Source organism: Myotis davidii, unplaced genomic scaffold (genome assembly GCF_000327345.1).
Source record: "Myotis davidii unplaced genomic scaffold, ASM32734v1 scaffold941, whole genome shotgun sequence".
NCBI classification, from domain to species: Eukaryota; Metazoa; Chordata; class Mammalia; order Chiroptera; family Vespertilionidae; genus Myotis; species Myotis davidii.
In genome coordinates, this window is record NW_006291724.1 from 389,209 (window position 1) to 405,124 (window position 15,916).

General features: G+C 40.9%; 1 protein-coding gene across 6 annotated transcripts in view; it reads right to left on the bottom strand.

Annotated features, from left to right (window-relative positions):
* Nucleotides 1-15,916, bottom strand: part of PAK3 (p21 protein (Cdc42/Rac)-activated kinase 3) — a 310,496-nt gene that overhangs the window by 148,023 nt on the left and 146,557 nt on the right. For 5 of the 6 annotated variants that reach the window (XM_006765156.2, XM_006765159.2, XM_006765155.2 and 2 more), the window contains exons 1-3: nt 2,535-2,669; nt 1,547-1,612; nt 1,319-1,428 (exon numbers count right to left, since the gene is read on the bottom strand). The exons of the other annotated variant lie outside the window; for it this stretch is intronic. The gene's annotated coding sequence lies outside the window, so the exon portion shown is untranslated. Of the gene's footprint in view, nt 1-1,318; nt 1,429-1,546; nt 1,613-2,534; nt 2,670-15,916 lie in introns of those variants that run through there. 6 annotated transcript variants of the gene reach the window in all.

Here is a 15,916-nt window from a genome sequence, read left to right on the forward strand (position 1 = left end):
TGCAGACCAGGGAGCCAGAAAAATCCTGGTTAAAAAAGTCCTTTAAAAGAGGGCTTTATTTATTTATTTATTTATTTATTTATTCGTTTATTTATTTATTTATTTATTTTGTTTTGAGCACAGGCAGATATCCTTATATCTGGAGCAAAGACCTGACACTCCCATGTAAAAGCAGTCAACCTACCTGTCTCAAACAGATTCAAAGCTCATCCAGTCCCCTTTGGGTCCCTGCCCCTCCATTCCCTCTCCTTGCCCTGAAGGTAAAATCTGGTTGTTGAGCTGCCACCCATGGATTTTCTTCTTCCCTTGATCAGAAGTAACTGGATCCCGTAGGTGGGTTACATGGGTGGGAATGCTACTGATTCCCTAAATATTGAGATATCCCTTTAACTCTGGGCTGAGCCACAGGAACCTCAACCACCAAATTCCCCTTTCCACCAGGTAAATCAGAGTTTTTGAGTTCTTGGTAAGACAATGATTTTCTTTTATCACTCTGTTCTTATCTACCTACTCTGGATTGTAGATCTTTTTTTATTTTATTTTATTTTTTATTTGGGAGAGAGAAGGAGAGAGAGATAGATGCAAAGATTTATTGTTCTGCTTATTTATGCATTCATTGATTGACCCTTGTATATGCCCTGACCGAGGATCAAACCTGCAACCTTGGCATATCTGGATGAAGCTCCAACAAACCAAGCTTCACACGGCTATTCGCTTCGACCTCGTAGTAGCTTGGTCTCTGACTTCCTAATAGCAGAGTCTCTAATGGGGACAGCACCTCCCCATCCCCACAATTATTCTTAATTTCCCTCACCTGTCATGTCTGCTGTTCTACCTTCAAAGACCTCAGCAAGCTTATCTGCTCTGTATACCATTTCCACCTCCAACCAGAAAGTCTGTAACCTGTGGGAATGGTCAGCTAGCTGGGACATGTTGTGGCCCCTTGCCAGAACCTCTATCCCAGCTGAACCTCCTTTTTCTGTTAGTTCTCTCCTACAAGGCTCAATTGCCAGCTTGAATGGTCTGGTCTTTGACATATCAAGGTACCTCTGTCCTCTAGATTTTCAGCTGTCATCTTTTACCCAGCATACATCCCAGTCGCTTTTCATTTTGCCTCTTTCATAGGGGAATGGGGTACAACATTTGTATTCAGAAACAGGCTTACACAGCTGGCTCTCCAAGCACTTGCCTATTAATCACCCATTACCATATTAAGTCCCTTTGCCCAAAGATGGCCCTGATTTAGGGGACTTAAGCAGCAAATCACAGACCTACCCAATTATAATTTTGCAAATAGTCCAGTGAAAACCACACTGACCTTCATACATCGGTCATCTCAGAACAGGGCCACAGTGTTATCACCAATAGGAGTGGACTTTCTTCTGTTCCAGCACCTCAGACAGCCATACAGTTGACCTGGATTTGAGTCTGCAAAACCATGAGGGGAGCAAGACTAACATGTCTAAAGGCTTCCCTGCTGAAAGCCATTTAAAAAAAATAGTGCTGCAACCTCCCCCTGCATGCTTCCCAAAGCCAAGCCACTCACCCTTCTCTCCTTCACTTCTATAGACCATAGTCCAGAACCCTCAAGTCCAGAGTCTGGCACTGGATTCTAGAAGGTAGGACCAAAAACAAAACAAAACAAAACAAAACAAAACAAAACTCCAAGTGGAGCCTCTAGCTCCTTTCCTCCTGGCACCGCCCTCCTGATATACCCCACCCCACCCCTCAGCTCAGGAAGGAAAACCTGCTGAGATCAGGACTGTAAAACGTTCAATCTGCTCAAAAGTGCAGCAGTAATCTTGTCAAATCCAGTTCAAAAATTAAAGGCAATGCCCCCTGCAAGCTGAGTAGGACAGGGAAGGAAGAGCCACTGGACCTAGTGACCCCTCTCCCCAGACAAAGACAAAGGCCAACTGAGGGACTCAAGGCTTTTTAGGGACATTATTCCATAATTCCAAACCCACAGAAGAAAAGAGTCCTCCTGCCTTTACCCTTCTCCCACCAAAATAAAGGGGGGGGGGGGGCAAGGGGATAAGGAAAAGGGGAAAGGTGCCCCTTTTTAAAATAGTCACTTTTTTTGTTTGTTCAGGTCTGGCTCTTCCCCCTATGGACTTGCTAGGCCACAGACACACACCCCGCCCCCTGGGGGTGGGGGTGGGAACTGCTATCCCAGCAACAGTGGCTGGTGGAGGGGGCTCATAGAAGGCATAGGATTTACAGGCTGGCATAGCTTTGGGGACGGATTTTGCCTCCAGCCCAGTATGGTTGTATAAGGCTTGACCCAGTGAAGGAGCCCATGCCCTCGGGAAGAGCCCTGACACACCCACTTGTCTGCTTTCCCAACCAGAGATCCTGCGAACAGCGCCCTTGGTCTCAGGACTCCCTGGGAGCCACACCAGGGACTCAAGGCTGGAACGCCTTAAGAGCCAGAGGGGGATCTGAGAAGGCAGAAAATCTTCCTAGCCGCTTAAAAGCAATGCCCAGCCGCCACCCCCTCCCCTGAGTGAGCCAGGTGCCATAAGTGGATTTACCTGCCACTGGTCCAGCCAACCTGTCAAGACCTTTCCTCTACCTCAGAGCACTGAAGAGAGCGGGATAGCTCGGCTGCGGAGCCACAACCCCGTGGCTATAGCCGCCGCCTCCGGCCCAGCCAACTCCCCGCCCCCCTCCCCTGTACCCCCTCCCGGACGCGCACCCTTGCTCTAGGCAAAGGAAAGCTGCAGCATCCTACACAAGACCCCAGAAGGCCCGCCTCTGACAGCTGCCAGCCAGAGGTAGAGTCCCAGCTCCGCAACCACTCCCTAGCCCTTCTCTGCTATGACATCATCCGGGCTCTGCGCAGTACATAGACCAATCAGAGGATGAGCATCAAACTAAAATCGCCCTGAGTGGGCTACTGGGGACCAATCTTTTGTTTCCAGGCAGGAAGCGCCTTGGAAGGGGAAAAAAAAAAATAAAGGGGAGGGAACTGGGAGAGGGAAAGGAAAATAAGATGGAAACTTCTACACGTCAGGGTTGTCTAGGCAGAGGTCTGGCTATCAAGAAAGAGGCTCTTCTGAGAGTAGGAAGGAGAGGGGGGTATTTAATTTCTCTTCCTTAACTAACCCTTCAGGAAGACTTGAATTTCAGATAAGTTTTAGGGGAGGAAATCTGTCCAGCTACACGGGCTCTCTTTTGAAAGGAAAATGGCTTGGATTTAGGACACCACCTGTCAGGCAAGCAGGTAATACTGATGTAGTCTCTGGAATACACAGTAAACGCAGGGAGACAGATATGGCACTGGGATTCAAAGAGATGACATTCTTCATAGGGAAACTACCTTGCTGTACATGAAACATATATTTTGGGGGGGAAAACATATCTTTTTACACCACAAAAAGAATAATTAATCTACTTTATGTAGATAGATATAGATATATTTTATTTCTTTAAAATGTGGCTCTCCCTAAAACCTTCCATGGCCTCTCTTGTCTTTAAAAAAGAATTCAATTTTTTGCTGGTGGCCAATGCCTAAAATCTAACTCCAAAATTATCTTTTACTATTCCTAAATCCATACTCCCACCCCAGGATTTGATTAGCTCATGTAAATCATGCTAAATCTCAGTGAGGAGACTTTAAATTTTCATACAAAAATGACAATGAGCCCTGGCTGGTTTAGCTTAGTGGTTAGAGCATCAGCCCACTGTTTGAAGATTCTTGGATTCTATTCTGGTCAAGGACAGTGCCTCCATTGCAGGTTTGATCCCTGGCCCCAGTCTGGACATGTGCAGGAGGCAACTAATCAATGTGTCTCTCTCACATCTATGTTTCTCTCTCTGTCCCTCCTCCTCCCTTTCACTCTCCCTAAAAATAAAAATCATTGGAAAAAATATCCTAGGGCGAGGATTGACAAAAACAACAACAAATGCAAAATAATAAGCTCATTTGAATTATAATGATGTAAAATATGCCTGTAAATAAGAATCAGAAAAGGACACATAATTATAACAGTTGGGTTAAAGTAATAGGATTATGGGTTATTTTTTCCTCTACACTTTCAAACTTATTTTTTGTAAAGATAACTATATCCTCATATACTTAAATTATAAAAATGGGTCATGACACTCCTGGTGCACTTTTATCCAATTTTTGTCGACTCCTCATAACATCCAGCAATCATTTCTCCATAATGCCAACAAAATGAGTTTCAAGACTGGAGTGAACTAATATATATGCCACTTTTAGAAAAGTCATGCAACAGAACTCTAGATTTACCAGAGGCAACATCTGGGAAAGTTAGAGAATGGGATGCATCTTTGGACTAATTTATTTTAACATGTGATGATACTGGGAATTGAAAGAGAACAATGACTCTTCTAAAGCAGGAAAGAGGGAGACAAAGACTAAGTGAACTATATACCCTAGATTTTTAGAAGGATAACTTTGCATTTTACTTTTAATTTTTTTAATTGAAATATACTTGTGCATACATGAGTATTACATGAACTTTGCAGAGGATGGCAGAGCTGAATTTTGTATATAGATTTGAGTCCAGAGAATATGCTTTTTCTAATATGAGACATGGCTTTACTGGTTTGGTTAAAATGCATATTTTCTTTGGGGTAAAAAAGCCCAGAGTATACCAGATTGGTGTTGTTGTTGTTGTTGTTTTTTGTTGTTGTTGTTTTGTTAATTTTTTTTAATCGGGCTTTTTAAAATAGCTTGTTTTTGGCATAGTGGTTACTTGTCTTCTAATGCAAAAACACTCATCACCCTCCTTCTCAAATCCCTAATTAATAGGTTGAAATCAGGATGGCTCTGCTTCTAATGATTTTACAGATATTTTTTAAATTAATATTGAGGTTAAAAAAAAGTAACCCATCACATTAAGTTTTGTTTTTACATCATGATAAATTGAATCTAAAAAGTGCTGATCTGAAAATGAATGTCATTCACTTGAACTTTACATTTCTAACTTGTAAAATGCACTTATTCAAGTTATTTTTTAAACAATAAGAATTTTTTTTAAGAAATAGAAAGATATAACTGGATTTTCCTGGCTAATGATTTAACTTGGGTCTTCTAGGCTATTGATTTAAATAGTAATTAAAAGGTATTTGATTTCACTCTAATCCTCCCGTATACTTCTGCTATAACTCAGAGCTATTTATGTGGTCACCACACACAGTTATTTGAACATTTCATGTGTATATTTCTTCTCTCCCTGGTGGTTACAGAAAGTAGCACAGGGCCACAATCCTATTAGGTGCATGAAAAGTTAAAGCATAGTGGTGTCATAGAAAGAGGACTGGACTTAGGAGTCAGGCCCAGCACAAAATACTTTAGTCTTCCTGTGAAAGGGGAATAACCTATTTTATTTTTGATAGCATAAAGCAGTTTTTACTGCCAATGTGGTTTGTTCTCCAAGAATATAGGACAACTGCATGGAAATTTTCAGTGAAGCTGAAATGTCTTAAAGATTTCCCACTTAACTCTCACTGTCCTCCATTCCCTTCCCCAAGCGCATTAATTTAAGGATATAATCACAACACTACCATAATAACCACTTGGCATGTGTATCCTGCTTCGCAAGTTGCCAACCACTTTTGTATCTCCCCGTTTTATCCACACAACAACCACAACAGTGTACTATTATAATCTGCATTTTACAGATGATGGAATGGATTTAAAGTAGCCTGTCCAATGCCTCAGAGAGATGATCCTAGAAACCAAGTCTCCCACTCTCAGTTCTGTGTTCTTTCTTCCACTCTACATGGCATCTTCACTTGTATTTCTTATTTAGCTCCCACCAATCCAACCAGCCCCTTGAGTCACATGAGAAGTGAGAGGCTCTGGGATGGGACTTGTAGCAACAGAAGTAAATTTTAAAAAGTATTTTCAAACTGCTCCAATCCAATTCCAGGAAAGGGGAACATTGCTCACTCTCATATACATTGATGGAAATATAAAATGGCACACCTTTTGGAGGGCAAGTTGGCAATATTTGGGAAATTTTAAAATGCATATGTCACTTGACCAAGCAATTTCAACTCAAGGAATTTGATTATGAAAATACTCATAAAAACCATGCCAGGATATGTTCAAGTATGTTTATTCCTGAATTTTATGTAAGGATGAAAAAAAAAATCTTACATAAAGGACAATCTAAATACCCCTCAATAAAGTAATTGTTAAATCAATTCTGGTATATACATATTTTGGCATATTATTCATTAGCTAAAAAGAATCAGGTAGATTCCTAGGTATTAAAACAGAAATACACCCTGACACATTCTTGAGTGAATAAAGTGACAGGACAGCATGTATACTATTTTATTTTTGTTTAAAAAATTGTGTGTGTTTAACCTGGAATTATACATACCAGAATGCTAATAGGGTAACTCTAGGAATTAAAAAAGGTGGAAAGGAAGACATGTATGTGTGTATGGTTGGGGCATTAACCATTTTCTTCTCCATTTACTTCTCCATTGTTTGTATAGTTTTACAATAAGCATACTTGGGTAACTATGGTCTTCTTTGGATTAAGATAAAACAAACAAACAAACAAAAACACCCCTGCTATCATAAAAAGGGTCTGATTTCCAGGTCAATATTTCAATAAAGGTTAAGGTGTGTCAGGCTGAGCTGAGCCATACCTGAACAGGCACTGGATGCAAGGCAGAAATGTACAACCCACTGAGCAAAAGCAGCCTGAATACCCTGACTCCCTTCCCAACCCTACTTCAAGCCAGAAATGGTTTCCAGTGGTAGACTCTATATCTCTGTGGTTTTCAGTCTTCACAGCTTTTACTACAGTACTACACTTAAAAAAAAATCTCCCTTTCTGCTCTGAATACAAAAGAATCTGGCATGGTACAGCTAGTGTATAAGACATTGACTGGGAGCGCAGTTCCCACTCCTTTACCAGGGCCTATTCACTATAACCTGTTGCCATCACTGAGATCAGGCCCTACTGAGCCCCTTCCTTACTGCCCCGCTCCCTCATCATTAGGGTTTCAACTCTTCTCTAGGAGGCAACATGGTAGGTAATCTGCTGGACAAAGAGCAAGAAGCCTCAGAAATGCCAAAAGGTTTCATTCTATGTCCCTTAAAAACCATAGGGTGGGGAAAGAACAAAGGCATGGATACAAATTCCCCATCCTCTTGGGCCTTCACAGTTATTGCCAAGGAATCAGGAGATACAGATTATTCTAACTTCTGGCTAGGAAACCTTGAGAAAGATGCAAATTTTCCTGCACTTTAGTTTTCTCCTCTGTGAAACTTACCCAGCCTATCTCCCTAGATTCTTTTTTTTTATTGACCTCAGAGAGGAAAGGAGAGGGAGAGAGAGACAGAAGCATCAATGATGAGAGTGAATCACTGATAGTCTGCCTCCTGAATGCTCCCTACTGGGGATCAAGCCCGAAACCCAAGCATGCTCCCTAACCAGGAATCAAACTGTGACCTCCTGGTTCACAATTCGACACTGAACCATTGTGCCACACAGGCCGGACTCTACTTTTGGTCCTAAAGACAAAACAGGCTTGGCGCTTAATGTGTTAATAAACTTGATGAGTTTTCATTTACATATGTTCCCTGTATGGTGGGACCTTGGGAATGGGATCTCTCCTCTCCTTCCTTCACTATAATTAGCAGCCCTTAGAAACCTGCCCTGTAGAACCTATGGGCTTTCAGAAGCCCACAGACTCTTTCCTCCCTTCCACCACGAAGTTATTAAAGGAAAAGCAGAAGACAATTAAGTGCAGATGGACCTGGATGAATTAGTATGAGAATGGGAAAGTTCCTCTCTTCTGACTTGATTTTAATTACCCCTCTTCCACGATGGTCCTACATATCAAACCACATTATTTGATTGATCTGATGCTTTGTTTGATTTTGCAGTGGATCACATTATACATTTCTTTCTCACACATTCCAATCACTGCACTGCCCAAATCTAAGTCAAACTGCAGAATAAATTGAATTTGGAAAGTTGGTTTCATTGTTCTCCCCATTTTACTAGAAAAACAAGAGAGAGAGGAGAAAGTAGAGGACAAAATCTAAGGAACAAAGAACCAAGAAAATAAATAGCACAACAAATCTTAATTTTTCTTTTGGACCGGCTGGACTATGATGTCACACTTTCCCAACTCACCTGTGATTGGATGCTCAGTTCAGCATCTGCTGAGAGCTAAAGGCTGATTATTTGCCAGAGATACGGACCTTTCAGGGAAGCATTGAATCACTACTGGTTGTCGTGACAACCTGGGCAGTGTCTGCTCCTGATAACCACATAATGAGATTGTCAGGAACAGAAGAGTCCCCCATCCCTACCATTTGAAGTGGTGAGCAATGGAATATTTCTCTCAGGGGGATAAGAGGGGAAATCACCTACAGGCATGGTGGAAATCACCTTAGATAATGTACACTAGCCAAATTCGGGGGTGGGGTGGGGGAGGGGGAATCTCCTTCTTAAGGAATTCCTTACCTGCCATCTTCAGGTCATGCTTGGATACCATTGTATTCACTATAATTCAGATATCTGAGGAACAAGTAGGGGAGGAGACAGACAACTTTGCAACCCTCCAGCAAAGCTAAACAGAGAGAAGTATGACTGGAATGCTAAATCCGTTAGGGAAAGGCACGTCATCTTTTTTTTTCATAGGATGTCATTATAGCATGATCCAGGGATAAGGGGGGGGGGGCATGTGTCAAAGATAACAGGGCATCGCCATCCCCAGTCACCAAAGTCAGACACAAGGAGAACTTGAGGGAAATAACTTGTGTGATTTTCTACCAGTTACCCTCATTTCCCTGAATGTAAGCACATCATTTAACATTATCTTGGGGTTCCAGATGTTCTAGAGAGTGAATATCAACTGCATCTTTGTAATATGTTATTCATTCCTAGGACAATTTTATTAGCACCTACTAAGTGCAAAGAACACAGCTAGAGGCAACAGATGCTACACAATGAACCAAACTTGGACTATCTCTTTAAGGGGCTTGGAATCTCACTGGGGAGAAAAGATATATACTCAAGTAACCTTGATATAAGACAGATGTTGTGCTACAAGGGAAATCCAAAGTCCTTATTTTCAGAGAGAGGAGAATCACATACAGACTGTCCCACTTCAGCTCCAACCCATCCAGATTCTTCTTTCATCAGTCCTCCCTTATATCCCAAAGAGTCAGCCCCATCAAACTATTATCTATTTCCCTGGTATGCCTTGACTTTCATATCTCTGTGTCTTTCTTTCCTCCTGCCCTCCCCTTTGCCTAGTATAACTCTCTTCCTCCTCTCCCTATCTGGGGATATGTAATGAATATTCCCATACTTGACTCAAATGGCATGTTGTGGATGCACAAACTGGTCCCATATTTACAACCCCACAGGGATCTGTACCTGGTAGACATGGATGTCGACTGCCATCACTACTATGTACTGCATTCAAATTTAGCACATTCAAGTCCAGTGACACATAAGAGAACATTGGTACAACCAATTTTGGATTTGGGGGGAAGAGCATAGGTTAAGTCGGACTATTTTTAAAAAATCTTACTTAGATAATCAACACAAACTGTTTTTCTACTTGACACCTATATCTTTTTTTTTGAAATAGCTTAAAGCTCATATGAAGTTGTAGAAATAATACAGAGATTCCCAGGTTTTCCTTCCCCTGAGTTTCCCCCAATATTTTGATCTACTATTGTACGAATATTATTTTGCACATCCAGAGTACATTGTCAAAGCCCTGAAAATTGATATTAGTACAATACTACTAACTCAATTTCAGGGCTTATTCACAATTTGCCAGTTTTACATGCACTTTTTCATTAGTAATTTGCCAATTCCACTGAAAAGTAGCAAAACTATGAATAGTTGATTTTTCTGTCAACTTTTTCCTCAGGCCTATCCCTCTGAAAAAGTCAAAACTTGCTTGGGACTGAAAGAAAGAAAATTAGCTTGGACTAAGGAAAAACAGCCCTGCTATTAATCAGCCTGGGAAGACAGACAGATAAAGCCAGCTGCAAAGTTAGCAGAAAACACTGTTTCTCCCAAGGTCACACAGCAGTTGTAAAATGACATCATGACCTCCACATTCTTTGACTTCTGCTCTCTTATCGATGATGCTCCAGATCTGCTTTGCTATTTTCATTTATTAATGGGGATTCCCAATTGCTCAGTCACTCTCTCCTCATGACAGTGCCCAATTTCTAGTCAATATCTTCTTCTCCTGATCCCTTTTGATCCCACCACAGAAACTGCAATCAATTCAGAATTTATTCTTGCTTCCTTAGACACTCCTCAGAATCACTAAGTAGGAACCCAAATGTTACAAATGATGTTCTTGCTTTTAGCTAGTGCGGCTCAGTGGTTGAGCATTGATCTATGAAACAGGAGGTCATCTTTCAATTCATGGTTAGGGCACATGCCCAGGTTGTGGGATTGATCCCCAGTGTGTGGTATGCTGTGGGGCATGCAGGAGGCAGATGATTAATGATTCTCATTTATTTTTCTATCTCTCTCTCCTTTCCCTTTCCTCTCTGAAATCAATATAAATATATTTTTTAAAAGATGTTCTCTCCTCCCTCTTTTCAATGCACTTCCAGGATAAATTTGACTTTGTGGAACTATACTCTTGTCTCTGGTAGTCTTTGGTTAATCCCCCGACATTTTAATTTATTTGTATGGCAGTAATCTGAGCATTGGGGTTTTTAAAAGTCCCCTCAGGTCCTAATCTCCTCAGATTCTAATGGGTAGCAAAGTTTGGGACCATTGCATTAGGGATTTCATTGCTTAAGTATTATCTTTCCTCCTTAGGTTTGTGTATACATTCTGGCCATTTTCCTCAAAATGTCTGAATTTCACAGGGGCAGAAAGTAGAATTGGGGGATTTTTCCAAGGGCATGCTTTTAAGTTTGGTTCTCTCTGAACCTTCACCCAGTTTTCTTCTGCAATCCTTACTTCTTTTCCCTTATGGTGTATTCAACTTGGAAAAGAACATAGCTTTCTTTCACTTTAATAGAAAAATGATGAAGAAATTGACTATTTGAGTAAAATTGTAGCTGTAGTCCTTTCTCTCCTTTTCCCCCTTCCCAAACATAACTCAGTCACACTTCAAATTAAATGGTCTCAAATGTGAAGTTAAAAACAAAGTTAATATGTGTGCAGAGAACCGGCTGACCATCACAGATGTGTTTAAGAGATGTAGACCTCAATGTGTTGTTGTTCCATATAATTAAGCACCTGTTGAGCCTCATAATCAATCCTTATTTTGTTATAATCCAGGAACTCATTACATTTAATGTTCTCTGGTGTTTACTTGGTCAGGTCACTTGAGGAGGAAGGGTATTGAAACAGCTTGCCCCTTACCCCTTTGAATTATCCAAGATAATACATTCCCTAATACATTCACTACACAGAAAATAATAAATATGAATCAAATAATGAGTTTTAAAGGTCAGCTAAATAGACATTTAAAATATGTACATGTTGATTTTTAAAAGTTGTTCACCTTCCTCCCTGCCCCACCCCACCCCCCCAAACCAAAACTTCTTATTCATTCCAGTTGCTAATATGAAAAAATTTAATGAATTCTGACATGGTAGGCTAAAGTTTATTACTAAAAGGGAAAGGGAGCAGGTGGCTAGGCTAATTAATACTATAAACAATAGAAAAGTGACACCCTGCTAGGGGAGTATGTTAACATGCGGGGTTTTTAACTGCACTTTGCATTCAAATGACCAATATGCTAATTATAGCCCTTATCTGTTCAAGGCCTGAAAAGTCAGGACAGCTCAGAGCACAGACTTCAACCAGCAGTTTGACTGCAGGTTTTTGGAAATAACAGCATGGCATTTCTTTAAACATATTTTCAAATTCAAGCTTCTTACAAATCAAGATTGGCCTTTCCCCCATTCAGGGAATTAGTGAGGCTTAACCGTGTTCACTATGGTGTCGGCCCCCACAAAGCCCTGCTAACAAAGACTCTGACTCCCACTTGAGCATTGCCTGTTGGGCAGATTTCCATGGTAATTTGCTGATTCTCTTTAGAAAGAAGTAGGGCGTCTTTGTAACCAGGAAGGGGGTGTACTTTCTCATTATTCTTGGGATGTCTTTGACCCTTTTTAATTTTCACCACCCATGTAAAAAATAAAAGGTCATAAAGAACTCTTAACCCGGCTTTTTGTAATTTAAAGCAAACACCCCCCTAACTCTGTTCTTAAAAGAGAGGTAAAGAAAGCATTATTCTCCCTTTACTTCTGTTGAAATTATCAGACCTTTATCAGAGCTATATTGGGAGAGGAGTGGCACTATTTGGATTCAGCTGGTAGAGGGGGATTATGGTGAAATTATCCTGTTCTAGTTACACCAATCAGCCTTCAAATCCTTAGATTTTTAGTAAAATCTAAATGCAGAATCCCCAAAACAGCAGCAGTTTCAAATAATAAGTTTATTATTTTCATTATGTTCTACTTTTAACCCCCCCCCCCCCCCACACACACACACATGCATGTGCTGATATCAGAGTTTTCTTTCTATAGTTTAAGACAAAGACCAGTGGGCAGGACAGGCTTGAGCTAGTCTTAAATTGCCCTTTCCTTTCCTGAGTTCTATTCTTCCTTTCAGACACTTCTCCTTGCACACCTAGAAGCCCAAGGAGCTAAATTTGCTCCTTCTTTCATTCCTGAGTTTGGGAAGGAGGAAATTTGATTGACTTCTCAGTACAGTCTTAGGGATTTCATTTATTGAATTTCTTAGGTCTCTGTATTTTAGAAAGACCCTTATGGCATGGGGAATGTTTGACTCAAAGGAATGAATTGCAGGAGCAGAAATGTGAAGGTCACAGTAGGCTTTGGGAGAAAGGATAAGAGAGGGCTATTTTTGGTGGAGAAATATTGACAATCACAACAGTAAAAAGCTCTTCCACATACAAATTTGGTTCTGGTGTGGGCCACTGCCAGGGTTCTCCATCACCAGACAGTAATCCACTCCATAATTTCAAAGAGAGGCTTCTGCATTCATACATGAAAGCAAGACTTTTCATCAACTCCGAGAAGCTTAAGACAAAAATGGGGCTTTTGATTAAATAGAAACTAAAAATGACTTGCAGTGCTGATGACTGGCAGCTTTCTGGTTAACTGCAATCTGACCATATTAAGAATCAAGGCACGGAGCATATTTCTTTGCTATCTTAAATTTTTATGCATGCTGATTTAGAAGGCTTGGGGAGACAGTAGGATTGGGGAGCAATTTCATGGCTACTTTAGCTGAGCTTGGAACCTGGATTAGAACCACCTGACAAATTGAAAAACCATTTTCTGGTCTGAGGATTTTGATTGGCTTCAATGCACTGTTTTATTTTTAAAACTAGTGACCTGGTGCACGGATTCATGCACATTGAAAGGAAATTAATTAGAAGGTGGCCAGTGGGGTGGGACTGGGCAAGGCAGGCCTGACAGGCCCTGGAGCCAACCTCCCTTGGTCCCTCCCCAGCCTTCCACACCTGAGGCAGTGCCAGGGCTCTAAGGGCATCTGCGGAGCGTGAGCGGGGTCCGTCTGGCAGGTGGGGTCCCTCAGCCTGGCTTGCGGGGATCAGGCCGAAACCAGCTCTCTGACATCCCCCAAGTGGTCCTGGAGTGCGAGAGGGCACTCTGCAAAGTTGCTGTCATACATCTTTATAACATGGCATATGTGCTTACCCAATAGGTTATTTGTAAAGCTCCTAGAGAAAGTGATAGAAGTTTTTCAAATAATTTACTGTGATAAACACAAAAAAGGAAGGCACAAAAACCAAACAAAATAAAGCCTGAATTAGTAAAAAGATAGTTTCAAAGTTTCTGAATCAGAAAGATAAATAAATTACAGAGGCTCAGACTCCGTTGCTAGACAAGGTAGTGTGAAACTATCCTGGGTGTAAAGCATCCACAAACTTCATATCAGAGCTTATACTTTACTCTGCTCAACTAGGAAATGATTGGGTGCCATCCATCCACATCTCAGCAAGGGAAGCAGGTCCCAAGGAAGCAATCTAGAAAAGATGTTGCTTTCTAGTGTGCAGCTTGATCTGAGGGTAGAATACAAAAACCCATAAGGACAGAAAGAGGATAAGCAGCCCATGTTTAAAAGTTGCCTCACAATTGGGGCTAAATATTTACAGCCTGTGATTAGTTTCATTCCATTGCATTTTTAAAAATTTATTTTTATTGTTGACACTATTACAGATGTCCCTACTACCCCACCTCCCCTGCTCTCTGCCAACCTCCACCCAGCCCCCGGACCCCCTTCCCTCAGTCCATCACCTCACTGTAGTCTGTGTCCATGGACTATGCACATATGTTCACTTGTAAGTTTACTTTGTTCATTAGATTTCACATATACTAGTAAGTGAGATAATATGGTATTTGTCTTTCTCTGACTGGCTTATTTCACTTAACATAATCTCCAGGTCCATCCATGCTGTTGCAAATGTAAGAGCTCCTTCTCTTTAGAGCCCTGTATATATTCCACTGTGTAAATGTACCACAGTGTTTTTATCCACTCACTTACTTATGGGCACTTGGGCTTTTTACATATCTTGGCTATTTTAAACAATGCTGCTATGAACATAGAGGTGGATATATTCTTTCTGATTGGGATTCTTAGGATATATTCCCAGAAGTGAGATCACTAAGTCATAAGCAGATCCACTTTTTGAGGAAGCTCTATACTGTTTTCCATAGTGGCTGCACCAATCTGCATTCACAGCAACAGTACACCAGTGTTCTCTTTTCTCCACATCCTTGCCAATACTTGTTGTTTGTTAATTTACTGATGGTAGCCATTCTGGCAGGTGTGAGGTGATATCTCATTGTGGTTTTAATTTGCATCTCTCTGATGATTAATAGCGTTTTGCATTTTTTTCTTGTCTCTTGGCCATCTGTGTGTCCACTTTGGAAAAGTGTCTATTCAGGCCCTTTGCCCATTTTTTAAATTGGATTGTTTGTGTTCCCAGTGTTGAGTTATATAGTTCTTTATATATTTTGGAAATCAACCCCTCATCAGATGTGTTATTGGAAAATATGCTCTCCTATATGTTCATGTCACATCATTTCATTTTAACAATCATTACTTCCCTTAGACAGCACAGAGAAAAGAAAATGAATTAAATCCGGTGAATCACTGACCTTTTGTACATGTTATTTTTTATTTTAAATCTTCATTGTTGAAAGTATTACATATGTCCCCTTTTTTCCTCATTGACTCCCTCCCGATTGCCCCTGCCCCTCTCCCCCCAACCCAGGCCTTCACCACCCTATTGTCTGTGTTCCTGGGATATGCATGTATGCACACCAGTTCATTGGTTGATCTCTTTCCTCCCTCCCACCCTCCCCTGCCTTCCCTCTGAGGTGTGACAGTCTGTTGCAACCATCAGTCTGCTCTCTGTGTCTATGTCTCTGGATCCACTCTGTAAGTATATTTTGTTCTTTAGCTTCCACATATGAATGAGATCATATGATAATTGTCTCTCACTGAATGGCTTATTTCACTAAGCATAATACTCTCAAGGTCCCTCCATGCTGTTTCAAAGGGTAAGAGATCCTTCTTTTCTATAGCCACATACTATTCCATGGTATAAATATACCACTGCTTTTTTATCCACTCATCTACTGATGGGTACTTGGGCTGTTTCCAGATCTTATCTATTATAAATTGTGCTGCTATGAACATTGGGGTGCATATATTCTTTCTGATTGGTGTTTAGAGTTTCTTAGGATATATTCCTAGAAGTAGGATTGCTGTGACAAATGGCAGTTATATGTTTAATTTTTTTTTTAGGAAACCCCATACTGTTTTCCATAATAGCTGCAACAGTCTGCATTCCACCAGCAGTATACTAGGGCTCCCTTTTCTCCACATCCTCACCAGCACTTGTCATTTGTTGATTT